This window comes from Rhinatrema bivittatum, chromosome 7 (assembly GCF_901001135.1).
Source record: "Rhinatrema bivittatum chromosome 7, aRhiBiv1.1, whole genome shotgun sequence".
Taxonomy (NCBI): Eukaryota; Metazoa; Chordata; class Amphibia; order Gymnophiona; family Rhinatrematidae; genus Rhinatrema; species Rhinatrema bivittatum.
Genome location: NC_042621.1, coordinates 36,249,550 through 36,266,228, shown reverse-complemented (window position 1 = coordinate 36,266,228; position 16,679 = coordinate 36,249,550). Strand labels below are relative to the sequence as shown.

The 16,679-nt window shown below is 50.0% G+C and overlaps 1 protein-coding gene across 1 annotated transcript in view; it reads right to left on the bottom strand.

Annotated features, from left to right (window-relative positions):
- MARVELD3 (MARVEL domain containing 3) overlaps positions 1 to 16,005 on the bottom strand; it is a 107,078-nt gene extending 91,073 nt beyond the window's left edge. Inside the window, exon 1 of the mRNA XM_029608249.1 lies at positions 15,959 to 16,005. The gene's annotated coding sequence lies outside the window, so the exon portion shown is untranslated. The remainder of the gene's footprint in view (positions 1 to 15,958) is intronic.
- Between the last annotated feature and the right edge of the window lie 674 nt (positions 16,006 to 16,679).

The window sequence follows — 16,679 nt, the reverse complement described above, 5'->3', positions numbered from 1 at the left end:
GATCTGGCCTAAGAACCTTTGCGGGAGGAGGGTCCAGCTCCTGGCTGACCTAGAGTAGGCTCCAGATCCCCTGTGGGCATAAGCTTAGCTAAATATGCCTTATGCATCAGTAAAACAAAGCCTGCAGAAAAGGGTGGCTGGCCCTTTAAATTCTCCCGCAGGGGGGTTCCCAAAGGATCAGGAGAGGTGGTAAAGGAGTCGCGGGAAGACCCGGGACATTGATCATGCGGAAAAAGCTGAGGAGGGAGATCCCCTCCCCTTGCCGAATTAGCTGCATCGGAATCCACAACTCTTAAAATGGCTGCCGTTCCCACGTTCAGCCTGCCCCACGGGAGTGGGGCAGGCTGAGCGCCACAAGGCAGCATCAGGTTGCCTGCATCACGGGACTGAGCTGCCTGCTTCCCCCTTCCACTGACAGGCCGTCGCCCCCAGGAAGACACCGGGAACAAAGGTTGTCGCAGGAAAGCAGAGTCGCCGGCTCCCGGCAGGCACCACCCACAGAGGCGCACGGCGTCACCATGCTCTAGAGGAGGGGAATCCACCCAAAATGAAGACCGGAGCCAGGGAGGCTAAAGGAGAGCAGCACTTTTATCTTCGTTTACTTTTTTTTTTTTTAGATCAGCAAACCGATGCGAGGTTGTCTCTGGGTCGGGGGGGGGGGGGGGGGGAGGACCGGCCCACTGGTAAATCCCCCTCAGACACTCACCGGTAAGCTGATCCGGGATCGCGGGAGCAAAGAGGAGCCCCCAGCAGGCCTACCATCGAGGAGGGAGCTAGCTTTTGGTTTTAATGTATTTTAGTCATGTACCATGTTTTGTTTTTAGTATATATGTGTTTGAAGGTTGCTACTGCAACTTCAATCAATGTAAACCGCCTTGAAATGAACTTGAAAGCCGGTATATAAGATTGAATAAATAAATGAATAAATAAATCCCCTCGGGAGGCCAGTCTTTTTTTTTTGTTTTTTTAAAGCTACAGTAACTTTGTTTTAGCCAACAAAATAAGGATTCCTGAACCTCTGGGGTTATATATCTATATATATCTATATATCTATATCTATATATATATATTTTTTTAAAGAACCAAGGAACCAGGATCTGATGGAGAGAGAGAAATACTGAAGGGTGGTGCACCGTACTTACAAGGAGTGCCATTCACATTTTTTTCTGTCTCCATTTGCTGGGAAGGAGGCATAACCCAGCATTCCGGGCTGATCCGGGTACGTACAGGGAATGGCTGTTCGCATGCGCAGTAGGCCAAAAACAACAGACTTTGAAACAAATTTTTCACTCTGTGCACCATCAAGCTGTAGAATCTGTTGCCAGAGGATGTGATCAGGGCAACCTGGCCTAGCTGAGTTTAAAAATAGTTTGAATAAATTCTTGGAGGAAAAGTCCGTAACACATTAATAGCCAAGTAAAGGAAAATTGGTTCTGACCTGCTAATTTTCGTTCCTGTAATACCACAGATCAGTCCAGACAAGCAGGTTTTATTCATCCCTACCAGCAGAGAGAGGTAGAGAACAAAACTTTGAGCACTACCACATATACAAGAGTGCCACATGCAGTCCCTCAGTATTATTTATTTATTTTTAATTTTTATATACCGGAATTCCTGTATGCAATACAAATCAATCCGGTTTACAAGTAACGAAAAGGTTGCCCTGGTCTGGGAGGTTAGACCGGGGTTTTTTTACATAGAACATTGAACAATAACAATCAACCATTGAACATTATTACAAGGAACATTGAAAGTAACAATAATATTTAACCAAATAACAAATAACCTTATTCGTGTATTGAATAGTATGTGTGTGTTCACCTTTTTTCAAGCAACTTTAGTAGCGTATATGGTCTGCAGTAAGCGGTTATATAAAGGTGAATAATAACTGTTAAATAGACATGCGAATAAGCAAGTACGGGTATGAAATTAAGTGTCAAGGTGTTAGTGACACCCTGCAATGGTTGGATCTGAAAGTCAGGAGGAGGTGCCTAGTTACACTCTGGGAATTGGAACGCTTGCCTGAAGAGCCAAGTTTTTAACCTTTTTTTGAACTCTGGTAGATTGGGTTCGAGTCGTAGGTCTGGTGGGAGCGCATTCCATTGGTGTGGTCCCGCAGTGGAGAGTGCTCTTTTTCTTAGTGTTGATTTGGCAGGCGCTGCGACTAATGTGCCTTTGTAGGCGCTTCTGATGGGTCTGGAAGGTAAGTGTGGACGAAGTTGAGTTTGTAGAGATATAGGTGCGACGTTATGAATTGCTTTATGAATGATGGTTAAGGTTTTATATAGGATTCTCTGTTTGATGGGTAGCCAGTGGAGGTTGCTCAAGATGGGGGTAATATGGTCTCTTCTATTGGTGTTAGTTAGGATTCTGGCTGCGGCATTTTGTACCATCTGTAGGGGTTTGATGCTGTTGGAGGGGAGGCCAAGTAAGATTGAGTTGCAGTAATCAAGTTTCGAAAAAATAATGGATTGAAGAACGAAGCGAAAGTCATTGAAGTGAAGGAGTGGCTTTAGTTTCTTTATGACCTGTAGTTTAAAGAAGCAATCCCTGGTGGTTGTGTTTATGAATTTTTTTAGGTTAAGTTGGTTGTCAAGCCATGCTCCTAGATTCCTGACGTCAGCAGAGAGCTCCATGTTTAAAGATGTGGTTTGTGCCAGGCTAGGTGGGTGGGTGTTCGGGTTGTGTGAAATCAGTAGCAACTCTGTTTTGCTGGAGTTTAGAATCAGGTTCAGGCTGGAGAGTAGTTGTTTAATTGGTTGAAGACAATTCTCCCAGTAGGCGAAGGTTTTTTGAATAGATTCTGTGATGGGGATGAGGATCTGGATGTCGTCTGCATAGAGGTAATGAGTAAGTTTGAGTTGTGATAGCAGATGGCAGAGGGGGAGGAGGTAAACGTTGAACAGGGTGGGAGAGAGGGATGAACCTTGAGGTACACCTTGGTCTGATAGGATGGGGTCAGATTCCTTGTTATTAATTCTGACCTTGTAAAACCTGTTTGATAGGAATGATTTGAACCAACTGAGGGCTGTGCCTTTTATTCCTATGTTTGATAGTTGTTCTAGGAGTTGTGAGTGATTTACCGTGTCGAACGCTGAGGATAGGTCTAATAGGACCAGTAAGAATGACTGTTTTTTCTCCAGGTTCAAAAGTAAATTATCAGTGAGAGAAAGTAAAAGTGACTCTGTGCTTAGTGATTTACGAAAACCATATTGTGCAGGGGAAAGAATGTTGTGCTCCTCGAGATATTCGGAAAGTTGTTTATTTATGGCTTTTTCCATCAGTTTGGAGATCAGGGGCAGGTTTGCAATGGGTCTGAAGTTAGCTGGGTCCGTTAGTGATGCAGTTGGTTTTTTCAGTAGGGGTTTGATGATTGCAAGTTTTAGTTGATTAGGAACTGTGCCCATGGCTAAAGAGGTATTGATGATTTCTGCAATAGGTTTTGCGACGGTGCTAGGGATGGCGGTGAGCAGATTAGTAGGGAGTGGGTCCGAGGGATGTGCAGATGGTTTAATTTTTTTAAGTAAATTTTCAATCTCCATGGCGGATGTGGGCTCAAATGACTCTAGTCTAGAATTCAGATTGGGTTGGTATGTGCTATGAGGTGTTGGAAGAGTTTGATGGGTTGTAAGGGAGCGAGTGAGGTTTGAGATTTTTGTTTTGAAGTAGGTGGCTAATTCGTTGGCCTTGCTGAGCGCTAGTTGGTCTGGAATGGATGGTGGTGTTGGTTTGGTGAGAGATGATACGTAAGAGAATAAAGCTTTCGAGTCGAAGAAGAAGTTATGAATTCTTTTTGCATAGAAGTCCTTTTTTGTTTTGTGTATGGCGTTTCTGTAGGTGTTGAGGGTGGCTTTGTAGTCCAGTCTGGATGTGGGTGTAGGGTTGTTTCTCCAGCTTTGTTCTTTGTTTCGTAATTTTTGTTTTAGGGCTTTGAGTTCCGGGGTGAACCATGGTTTTCTGTTGTCTCGTGCCGGTTGGATTACTTTTGAGGAGGTTGGGCAGAGTTGATCCGCTATTTTGTTCGTGAGTTTGATCCATGAAGTGGTGGCTGTGTTGGCGTCTGAGAGGTCTATTTGTTTGAGATCTTTGGAGCAATGTTCGGTGAGTAACTCCAGTGAGCATGGTTTCCTGAAATGAATGGTGGTTTTGGAGATGTTTGGAGGTGGTGTGTTTTTCATTTTGAGGGTTGTCTCTATGATCTGGTGGTCTGACCAGGGGATTGGCGTGCAGGTGGGATTGGTATGGATGGACCAGCTATCGTTGATAAATATGAGGTCTAATGTATGACCTGCTTTGTGGGTGGGCCCGCTGATTATTTGTGAGAATCCAAGGTGACTGAGGGAGGAAAGGAAGGTTTCGCAGTTAGTGGATTGTGGGATGGAGTCCACGTGAATGTTGAAGTCTCCCAGTATGATGGTTGGTTTGTCTGAGTTTAAGTGTTTGGCTATCATCTCTATTAGAGGGGAGGGGTTAGCCTCTAGAGCAGACCTGGGCAAGGGGCGGCCCGTGGGCTGAATCCGGCCCGCCTACGGTCTGTGACCGGCCTGCCCACTGCTGAGAGCAGACGGAGAATGAGGCACGCTGCCTTCCCTCTGCAAGGGAAGAACGGAGGGAGGAGAGAATGAACTGTTTTTTTTACAGCATTCGGTGGGGGGGGAGTGACTCGAGCGAAGACACGCTGCCCGATTGGCCGGTGCTGGGCAAGCCTTGCCCAGCACCGGCCAATCGGGCAGCGTGTCTTCGCTCGAGTTTCTTTCCTACCTACCTACCAGTTCCGCCTTTCGTGGTCTTTTTCAGGGGTCCCCAACCACCGGTCCGCGGGAGTTTTTTGCAGGTCCGCGGCGCGCGCTCCCGGTCTCTCCCGCTGCCGCTGGGCTGTCAGCACGTTCAAGCCCAGTGGGAACGGCAGCAGTGTTAGAAGCTGTGGTACCCGCGGCTGGCCTTTTCTTCTTCCCGCGCCTGCACCCCCCCTCCCGTGACCCGGAACAGGAAGTGATACACGGAGCGGTGCGCGGGAAGGAGAAAGAGCCGTGCCGCGTCGGCTGCAGCGGTCCCCGAGCAATTGAAGCAGCCGGTAATCGAGAAAGGAGTCAGCAGCATGAGCCTCCCGCGGCCGATGGGATTCTTCTTTCTTGGCCTGCAGGGGCTGCTGCAGCTCCCATTTGTGCTCAGGGGGGGGGGGGGAAAGGAAGTGAGTAAGAGAGAGAGTGAGAAGCAGCCAGCCAGCCTGTGTGTGATTGACTGGTCAGAGAGCTGATGTGTGTGTGTATGTGAGAGACAATGAAAGTGATTGCTCAGGGAGATGACTGATGTGTATGTGAGAGTGTGAGACATTAGTCAGGGAGGTGACTGATGTGTGTGCGTGAGAGAGAAAAAGCATGGAAGTGAGAAGTCTGGGTATGTGGGAAAGCATGAGCGTAAGAAGCCTGGAGTTGTGGGAGTGAGAAACCTGGGTGAGTGTGCATGCATGAGAGAGAGAGACTGCTTGGTAAGGTGACTGTGTGTGTGAGAGAAAAAGACTGGTGTGTGTGAATGTGATTCAGGGAATGAGAAGCCTGTGCACATGGAGAGTGAGCATGGAAATGAGAGAGAGACTGGTGTGTGAGTAACAGAGAGAAAGTGATTATGGGAATGAGAAGCCTGTGCATGTGAAGAGTGAGCATGGGAGTGAGAAACCTGGGTGTGTGTGAGACACATCATGGGAGGGAGAAGCCTGTATATCTGAAAGAGAACTTGGGAGTGGGAAGCCTGTGTGTGTGTGTATGCATGAGTGAGATCAGGTGACTGGTGTGTGTGTGTGTGTGTGTGAGAGAGAGAGAGAAATAAAGTGATTATGGGAATGAGAAGCCTGTATATCTGAAAGAGAACATGGGAGTGAGAGACTGGTGAGTGAGTGTGTGTGTGTGTGTGTGTGTGTGTGAGAGAGAGAGAGAGAGAAAGTGATTATGGGAATGAGAAGCCTGTGCATGTGGAGAGAACAAGCATGGGAGTGAGAGACTGGTGAGTGAGTGTGTGGGTGTGTGTGTGTGTGAGAGAGAAAGAGAGACAGAGAAAGTGATTATGAGAGTGAGAAGCCCATATATGTAAGAAGAACACGGGAGTGGGAAGCCTGTGTGTGTGTGTGTGTGTGTGTATGGCATGAGAGAAACTGTTCAGGAAGGTGACTGGTGTGTGTGCCAAAGACTGTTTGGGAGATGATTGGTGTGTGAGAGACAGAAACTGGTCATGGGGGCATGACTGGTATGGTGTGTGTGTGAGAGACATGGGCACTAAGGAAGAGGACCATAAGTATAGAGCTTAGCTTCTACTGCTGCTTCTGGTGTGTGCCACGGCCTGCAGGGAAGGGGAGTAGGAGAGCTGCTGGAGGGGGTAAGTAAAGATGGTTTAAAGTTTATTTTTCTTGACTGCCATTTTAATTGTGTGATGTCTGCTTTTTTGAAATATTTTATTGGTGTTTGGAGAATGTTTAATAGTTTTTATGAGTTTTTAATTGTTGGATGTTATTCTGTTCATAGCTGTTTTGAAACATTTATTCTGCTTATTGGTATAGTTTTACAATTATTTCTGTGTGGGGATCTATAGCTGCTTGCTATTCTGTTTTCCTAATAAGAGGTGTATTGGTTTTTAGGACCTGATTTAATATTTGTGGTGTTGCCTTTTCATAGATAGGGTTGCTCCTGTTTTGTATTCCATAATACAGGTGTAACTGTGTGTGGATTAGTTTATGTGCATTACTACAGATCCTGGGAGTATGTTAGGTCGGTTCTGTGTCTGTTACCGAGATGAGATATTTTGCTAGCATATAAGCATTTGTATCGGTCTTATTTGTTGTGTTTTCTCAGAGGACATGCATTGGTGGTAAACTGCTGTCTTTTCATAAGTAGGGCTATTGAGAACTGAGTTAATTATATTAGTCCGGCCCTCTAAAACCATCCCAATTTCTCATGTGGCCCCATGGGAAAATTAATTGCCCACCCCTGCTCTAGAGTTCCTGGTGTGGCGTAGATGAGGAATATTTGTAGATGTTGAGATTTGAATATGGAGCATTCAAGTTTTGAAGTGGCGTATGATAGTTGTAGGGTTATGCCCAGTTGTTTTTTTGCAGCAAGATGAATTCCTCCTCCTTTCTTTTTTGGTCTAGGTATTGAGAAGATGTCGAAGGATTGTGTAGGTAATTGGTTTGTTAATGATATGTCCGTGGGTTTTAACCAGGTTTCTGTTATTGCACATATGTCAGGGTTGTTGTCAATGAGGTAATCATTGAGAAGGTGCATTTTTTTGGAAAGTGACTGTGCATTGAATAAGGTTAAAGTGAATAATGAGAGGCCTAGAAGTTGTGTAATGGGAGATGTCATGATGTTGATGAGTCTTTGTTGTCTGGGTGTCTGAATGGGGTCTGGTGGAGAGTTATTTCTGGGTTTTCTCTTGAGTATGGGGATGGAGTGTCGGTGTATCATTGTATGCTGATTTGCTGGGGTTATGAATAGGGGTAGGTCTGTAACCGGTTACATTCGGCCGATAGCGCAGGCCGAATCTTCTAGGATGGATGCTGGAACTTGTGAACTGGATGCTGGAACTGCTGGAGTGGATGCTGGAGTGGATGCTGGACTGCTGGAGTGGATGCTGGAACTGCTGGAGTGGATGCTGGACTGCTGGAGTGGATGCTGGACTGCTGGAGTGGATGCTGGAGTGGATGCTGGAACTGCTGGAGTGGATGCTGGAACTGCTGGAGTGGATGCTGGAACTACTGGAGTGGATGCTGGACTGCTGGAGTGGATGCTGGAACTACTGGAGTGGATGCTGGAACTGCTGGAGTGGATGCTGGAGTGGATGCTGGAGTGGATGCTGGAACTACTTGAGTGGATGCTGGACTGCTGGAGTGGATGCTGGACTGCTGGAGTGGATGCTGGAGTGGATGCTGGAACTACTGGAGTGGATGCTGGAGTGGATGCTGGAACTACTGGAGTGGATGCTGGAGTGGATGCTGGAACTACTGGAGTGGATGCTGGAGTGGATGCTGGAGTGGATGCTGGAACTGCTGGAGTGGATGCTGGAACTGCTGGAGTGGATGCTGTGAGGGCTGGATAGCATGCTGATTTGCCTTGATTGTCGTTGGCGAGATTGTAAAGGGTGCTGTATTTTGGCTGGAAAGGATTGGTTGAGATGTTTGGAAGGGGTTGGTGAGTGATGGCTTTATCCGGTCCGAAAAATCCGTTTGTCCGTGGTCGTTGGCATTTGTATAAGTTATAGTTTCATCTGAGGATGGTGATCGTGGCTTCCTCGGGGCTGAGATGAAGGGGCGAGACAAAGGGGCAGGCCCCTTTGTTGCGCTCCTTAGGCGCGCGCCTTGTGTCGCGCGGCGCTGAGCTTAATCGAATTTAAAGCCCCTCTGGGCTGGCTCCTATTGGAGGCTGGCTTCGGCGGGCGGGGCTTCGTATCGCGGCGATTTTTGGCGCGGATGTGAGTTGTTTTTAAAAGCTTTAAATAGATTTAGTTTTTGCCTCGCTGTCTGCGCTGGGCGGCGTGAGCGGCGTCGTGGGCGTGTCTCGGCGGGTTCGGCGCGATTTTTTCAATTTTTTTGCTGTTCTAGCTGCTGCTGTAATTTTTGCTTTTGTTTTTCTCTCCGGCCCGTTCTCGGTGCTGAGTCCGCTCGGGCGAGGGGGCTAAACACTGACCTTCCCCCGGCGGGGCTCGGCGCCGATAGCGCAGGCCTTCCCCGGCGATGGAGCAGTGAAGAGAAGAGGAGGAAATGGCGCCGAAACAGCTCGATTTAAAGGGCAGCAGGGCCTGCTCTGATTGGTGTGAGCGGCGTCGTGGGCATGTCTCGGCGGGTTTGGCGCGATTTTTTCAAATTTTTTTTTTTGCCGTTCTAACTGCTGCTGTAATTTTTGCTTTTGTTTTTCTCTCCGGCCCGTTCTCGGTGCTGAGTCCGCTCGGGCGAGGGGGCTAAACACTGACCTTCCTTAATCGATACCCAAGCCAAGATAAGTAAAAATAAAGAGCGAACGAGGCTCCCAACATGGATACCCCTGACCAACTAGATAACAATGCAGAAAACATTAAACCAAGAAATCGAAGCCAAAAAATGGCAAATCTGCTTTGCAAATAAATACAGCAGTAGACAAAGCAGTCTTTCGGCAGAGATCCTCAGGGTGGGCCTATGGACCGATCTGTGGTATTACAGGAACAAAAATTAGCAGGTAAGAACCAATTTTCCTTTCCTGAACATACCTAGATCAGTCCAGACAAGCGGGATGTACCAAAGCCCTCTTATACCGGGCAGGAATCCAAAAGACCGGCTCGAAGAACACTCTTCCCAAAAGGGGCCGTCTCCGGGGCCCGCACATCCAAACGATAATGCTTGGTAAAAATGTATAAAGAGGACCACACCGCAGATCTACAGATCTCCTGTGGAGACACCAGATGACACTCAGCCCAAGACGTTGCCTGAGCTCAAGTCGAATGTGCTCTGAGCCCCACTGGAACAGCTCTTCCTTTGGATACATAAGCTGCAGAGATCATCTCTTTCAACGAATGAGACAAAGATGCCTTAGACGCCTTTTCGCCCTTTTTTGCTCCCCCAAACAGGACGAACAAATGATCCGAACGACGGAAAGTGTTAGTGACTTTCAAGTAACGCAATACCACTCATCTGACATCCAAAAGATGAGGCTCCCGACCAATCGAGGGATCCCAAGCCCAATCCGGAAACCCGGCAACTCCACTGATTGGTTCAAATGAAAAACAGACACCACCTTAGGAAGAAGTGAAGGCACCGTTCGCAAGGACACCTTATCCGATGATATCCAGAGGAACGGATCATGGCACGAAAGCGCCTGCAATTCCGAAATCCTTCCAGCCAAACAGATAGCTACCAAAAAGACCATCTTCAGAGTAAGGATCTTCAAAGATGGCCGGCTCAGAGGCTCGAAAGGCTCCTCGCAAAGGAGGTTCCATGCAGGACAAATGTGACGCAGAGGTGGACGGAGATGTTTGACTCCCCATAGAAAACGCACCACATCCAGATGAGAAGCCAAGGCCTTCCCTTGTACTCTCCCTCTGAGAAAGCCGAAAGTGGAAACCTGGACTCGAAGGGAACTATGGGCTAATCCTTTGGATAAACCCTCCTGCAAAAAGGACAAAATATGGGAAACTGAAACCTGAAGAGGGTCCAATCCCTGTTGTCCACACCAGACCTCAAATACCTTCCATACCCTGGAATAGGCCAACGAGGCAGAAGTGAGTCACGCTTGGAGAAGTGTGGCAATTACAGGTTCTGAATGCCCTCTCACATGCTATTGCCTCCTCTCAAAAGCCAGGCCGCGAGACAGAAGCGATCCTCCCAATCGGAAAATATAGGACCCTGACAAAGGAGATCCGGTAGGTGGGTCAGGTGTAGCGGACCGTCCACTGCCAGACGCACCAGATCCACGAACTATGGGCGGCGAGGCCACTCTGAAGCCACCATTATCACTGACTTCGCGTGGCCCTCTACTCACCTGAACACCTTTGCTATCAGCAGCCACAGAGGGAAGACATACAGGAGGACCCTGGTCGGCCATGGACATACCAAAGCATCGAGTCCCATCGCCCTGGACTCTCCGGCAGCTGAAGAACCTTTGCGTCTTGGTATTGAGACTCGTTGCCATGAAATCGAACTGCGGAGTCCCCCACCGCTCGCAGAGGAGCTCCCAGGCCCTCAGAGAGTTTCCACTCTCCCGGATCCAACTGTTGTCGGCTGAGGCAATCCGCTTGGATGTTGTCGACTCCTGTGACGTGCGACGCAGCAATTCCCTCGAGATGAAGCTCTGCCTACTCGAATAGCAGCTGAGCCTCCTATGCCACCGCTGGACTCTTGGTTCCCCACTGACGGTTGATGTAAGCTACCATGGTCGAGTTGTCTGAGAAAACTAGCACCATCCGATCATGGACCAAGGGTAGAAACTGCTCCAGAGCTCTGCGTACCGCTCTAGTCTCCAGGCGATTGATGGAACCACATCTGCTCCGACGTCGACCAAAGGCCCTGAGCAGACTTTCCCAGATAAACTGCTCCCCGGCCCCGAAGACTGGCATCCATGGTGACCATCACCCAATCCGGGACCTCAAGAGGCATCCCCTTCTCCAGATTGCTCCACGTCATCCACCAGGCCAGACTGGACCTGGCCGGCTCCATCAGAGACAGTCGCAGAAAATATTGTTGCGACAGAGGATTCCAATGGGTCAATAGCGCTCTCTGCAGGGGCCTCAAGTGGGCAAATGCCCAGGGCACCAATTCGAATGTGGAAGCCATCGAGCCCAGGACCTGTAAGTAATCCCAGACCTTCGGCACCTGTAGACGAAGCAGACGCGCTATCTGTCCCTGAATCTTGTTCACCCTGTTGTCTGTGAGAAACACTCTGCTCCGCTGGGTGTTGAAACGAGCTCCCAAATATTCGAGGGAATGGGAGGGGACCAGATGACTCTTCTGCACATTTATGACCCAGCCCAGAGATTCCAGAAGTGACCGAACTCGGTCCACGGACCGCACACACTCCTCTAGTGACTTCGCCTGGATCAGCCAGTCGTCCAAGTACGGGCGTACCAGAAATCCCTCCTGTCACAGAGCCGCCGCCACTACTACCATCACCTTCGTAAAGGTCTGCGGGGCGGTAGCCAGTCCAAAAGGAAGCACTTGAAACTGAAAGTGCTGTCCCAGAACCATAAATCTGAGAAATTTCTGGTGCTCCTGACAGATGGGGATATGCAGATAAGCCTCTGTGAGATCCAGAGGCTTATCCAAAAACTCTCCTCCCCGTACCACTGCAATTACAGTGCGCAACGTCTCCAACCGAAAACATGGTACCTTCAAACTCTGGTTAACTTTCTTCAGGTCTAAGATAGGGCTGAACGTGCCTTCCTTCTTGGGCACCACGAAGTAGATGGAATATCTGCCTTGCCTCTGTTCGGACATTGGTACCGGCACAACCGCCTCCAGACTTCACAGACGTTGAAGCATCTCCTGGACTGCTGTCTGCTTGCTTCGGGAAAGACAACGCAACTCCAGAAACATCGACCGCAGAGGGCGAGAAAATTCTAAGGCATAGCCGTCTCTCACCACGCTGAAGACCCACCAGTCGGTGGTTATCTTGGCCCACTCCCTGTAGAACCGGGCCAGCCTGCCCCCAATTACCAGAGATGAGGAGTGGACCTGCTGGATCTCATTGTGAGAATTTAATGCCACCCGCTCCCTGGGTGGATCCGCCTCTAGATGTCCTTCCAGACCCCCGAAAGGACTGTTGCCTGTGCGAGGACTGTCATGGGACTGAGGCCCCCCAAGGACCTTGTCTGACGAAAACGCCTCGACTCCCGGAAGCGAGGCCAAGAGGTTTCTGGCCAGACTTTTGATCCTCTGGCAGCCTATTGCCCTTCATTTCTCCCAGCGACTTCATCAGACGATAGAGATCCTCACCAAACAGTAGTTTCCCCTGAAAGGGCGGATTACAGAGCTGCGATTTTGACGACTGGTCCACTGACCAGTTACGTAGCCACAAATGTCGTCTGGCCGCCACCACCGACACCATAGCACGGGCCATGGTTCTCACCAGATCATACAAGGCATCCGCACCATAGGCATCCCCCGCCTCCAGGCAGGCCACCTGGACTGGGGAAAGAGTCCCAAAGGCCGACTGCTCCTGCCGCTTCTGGATCCAACACAAACAGGCCCGCTGCATCAGGCTTGCACAGATCACCGCTCGCAAGCCGAGTCCCAGGACCTCAAAGGCTCACTTGAGATGCACTTCCAACTTCCAATCCTGAACATCCTTCAGGACGGAAGCTCCATCAACCAGGATAGTGGTCTTCTTCGTGACTGCCGACACTACCACATCCACCTTCGTGACCTTGAGAACATCCAAATGGTCCTGTAGAAGCAGATAAAGCTTGGACATCGCCCTGCCAACTCGCAGGCGCGAGTCGGGGGAATCCCACTCCCGGTTGATCAACTTCTGGATTTTCTTTGGAATAGGGAAAGTGCTGGGGGGTCTCCGTAGGCCATCCAGAACCGGATTAACCCCTTCAGCTTCTGAATCCTCCAAGGTGAGCTTAATCCCCAACTCCTCTAACACCAGAGGTATAAGCGGGTGAAGCTCCTCTTACTTGAAAAGATGGATCACCTGCGGATCATCGCCTTTAGCCTCTGGACCCTCCGAGATCCCCTGTTCCGTTTTAGAGTCCCCTGGGTCCAGAGGGAGACTCCCCAATCAGGTTCCCCTCCTGATCGACCTCAGAGGAGTCCTCATCCTCCTCCTTAGACTCGTCCGAGTCTTCCAAGTCCGATTCCAATCGCGCTAGCCGTCCCTTGGGAGGTAGAGTTTGTGGGCCCATGGAGCCTTTAGAGGGGACCTTCCCCCACTTTGCCGATCCCGCTAGGCCTTCTGTGACATTGCACTTACCTGCCTACTTAGCCAGGAAGGCTCTGTGCAGCAAAAGTACAAATTCTGGCGAAACCCCCCCCCCCCGGGGTCCCCGAAGGGCGCTTGGGGCTGCTAGGGCCCGAGACATCCAGACCTTTCCCTTGGTCAAATCTTGAGAGGCAGGAGCGGCAGAGACCCCTCAGAACCTCGGGGAGAAGCCCCCCTATCCGGCTCCGCTTCTGTGGCCATAGCCACTCCCTCCTATGACCCAAGCGCCACCGCAGCGGTCCGTAGATGCCTCTGCGGCTTTGATTGCCTTTCAAATCCCCTTCCCCCCCCCCCCCCCCCCCCCCCCAAGCACACTCCATGCAGAGGAGGTGGTCATTCAGGCAGTCTGACAGGCTGCCACAGGCCCTGCAGGTCTCCCTGAGCTGCTTGTCCATAGCAGGCACCAAAAAAATAAATAAAGGCAGAAAGAAAAAACCAAGAGGCAAATCCTATGCTTGCCGCGCTTCCATGCGGCCCGGATCGCAAGGGGGAGGGGCGCACTAAGCGGCAGCTGTCAAACTCTGAAGAAGGCACACTGCCCCAAGAATTTCACGCCAGCGCGCTGAACAGGCCATTGCCGTGACTGAAAATCACGCAGCGCGATTGGGAGTGCAGCCAGCCCACACCACAGTGAAACTGTCCCTACTGGGACCACCCTCCTTCGAATGATCCCCGATCCACCCACTGACTGCTCAGCCTGCACCCGATGATCCCGCCGAGGTGTCTACCTGCTAGGCCACTCAGACTGCTCACACAAAAGCACACAGTTGCTGGTGACTTTTTTTTTTCACATCAAAAACTTAAAAGGCCCAGATACACAGGAAAGCACAAAAGGGTACTTCCCTGCCCCTGGGCCGGTGGAGGGACTTCGGACCCACCGAGGGAACCAGACTACTGGCTTTCAGTGGTCTCAGAGTCGCGAGCTGAAGCTGGCCAGGGGCATCCAACCCCCCCCCCCCCCCCCCCCGTTCGCCCAGCTCAACCCGAGGGATGACCCTTCTGCAGGAGCCTGTCACCTCGGGAAGCAATTTTCCTTAATATATCCAGTCAGTCAGGGCTGCAGGGTTAGTACCTTTACCATCTGCTGGAGGTAGAGAAATACTGAGGGACTGCAGGTGGCGCTCTCGTATATGTGGCAATGCCCAAAGTTTTGTTCTCTACCTCCATCTGCTGGTAGGGATGAATAAAACCCGCTTGCCTGGACTGATCTGGGTATGTTCAGGAAAGAAACTACTGAGAGTGGTTAACAGGAATTAGATTTATTTTGAGATCTGCTATGTACCTGGACTGGCCACTGTCTTAAGACAGGATGCTGGACATGATAGACCTTGGTCTGACCCAGCATAGTAGTTCTTACATATTTATAATTCTCCCCATACAGTACACACATCTCCATTCTCTACCCCTAACACTGTTCAGTCCTCTCTTCCTCACTCAGTCTGTCATTGAACCCTGCTCACTCCTTTAACCCCACTCACTCTACTCTCCCTACTTCTGCTGCAGCCCTTGCACTGTCCTCCCAGGCCTTCTCCACCCCCCCTTCAAGGGAATTAAAGATTCTTCCTCCTCCTCCCAAACCCAAGCATGCAAAAAAAAAAAAAAAAAAAAAGCCTGTGCTACCACTTCCTCCAAGGCCTCAATCAGGGCAGAAAATTTCACCAATGGAAAAAACAACACTTGCCTCAACTGAGCAGCAGAGTAGATTTTCAAAGCCCTATGCAAATAACTAGAGGTCCATATTTGGATGCTGGCTGGTTGGCTAGCAAATTTAACTAATTTATCCTGCTAACTCTGCTGTAATATTCAGGGTAACACACCTTGCCACTGAATACACTGGGTTATGTCAAAGTTAACTGGATAAGTTTATCTAACTTCAGGATTGCTCTCTATCTATCCTAAAATTATCCAGCTATGTTAGCCAGATAAGACTAAAAATTAGCGTTTATCCAGCTAATGTAAGTGGATAGCTGACTCTGCTCTGGAATGCCCACCCCACCCCAGAGTTAGGAGGATAATTTTTTAGCCAGATAAACATTATCCAGCTACCTCAGCGCTGGTCAGAGCAGCAAGATTTTCAAATCCTGCCATTTCTCAAGCTAAGTCCGAACTCAGGGCAACAAACTAAACTAATGGCTAAATCCTAGGATCCATAGTGCGTGGTCGCCGTAGTGTACAGTCACTAAACTAAAATGGGATATAGGCTAGAGGGGAAAACCTCATGGCGTGTGATTCCCAGCAGACTATTACCACTAAAGTGGAATGGGATAGAAGAGGGGGGTAAAATCTCTGGCTCTGACTGAATTAAAAGCCCAAGAGCAGGAGAGAAGTGCATAGTAGAGTGGGAGCAGAGGAAATATGGAGGCAAATATCAGAATTACCACAGGAATTTCTTTTACCCCCTGCCTCTCACTTTACTTCTTATTCACTCCCTCCCCCTTCACTGGCGCACTTCTCATTTTGCTGTCTCCCTCCCCACGCCCTTTCTTTTTCTCCTTCCTTTACCTCCTCGTCCTCTATACCTTTTCTCTTCTTCCTTTACTTCCCCCTTTACCTGCGCTTCTTTCTTCTCGCTCTTTCTCTGAAAAGAAACTCCGAATCCTACCTAAGCGTGCGCGCCCCCGGACCTCAGAATCCACCTAGGCAGCGGGCGTGCGCGTTCCCGGCCACACCACACCTTTCTGGAGGGCGGGGTAACTCGCACATCTCCAGAGCAAAGGCTGCTGAGCCACGCCCCTCCCCGCAACTAAGTACCCCGCCTTAAGCCTTCCCCTCACCCATCCACGGCTGAGCCTCCCCCAAACCCTCTTCTTCCTTCCCACACGCGGCAGAGCCTCCTCCTCTCCCCTAACTCCTCTTCTTTCCTTCCACCCGCGGGCCGGCTAAAGGCTTCTCCTCCACGCTCCTCCCCTTACTTGCAATGAGCTTCTCTTCCCCCAACTCCTTCTTCTCCCCTAGCCACGGCTGAGCCTCCTCCCCCCCCCCAACCCTTCATCTACCGGCGGCCGAGCCTCCTCCTCCTTCAGTCCTCCCGTTCCACCTGCGGCGGAGCCACGCCCTTCTCCTCCCTCACATGCTTTTGCCTTCTCTTTCTCCCACAACCGATCCCCTCCAAACTGCAGCTAAGCCTCCTCAACCCCTCAAAGCCCTTACCCTCTCTCCAGTTGTATACCCCCTCGACCCTTAGTTGAGCTTCCTCCTTACCTAACTCTCTTCTTCACCTTAGCCTCAGCCTCTTCCATC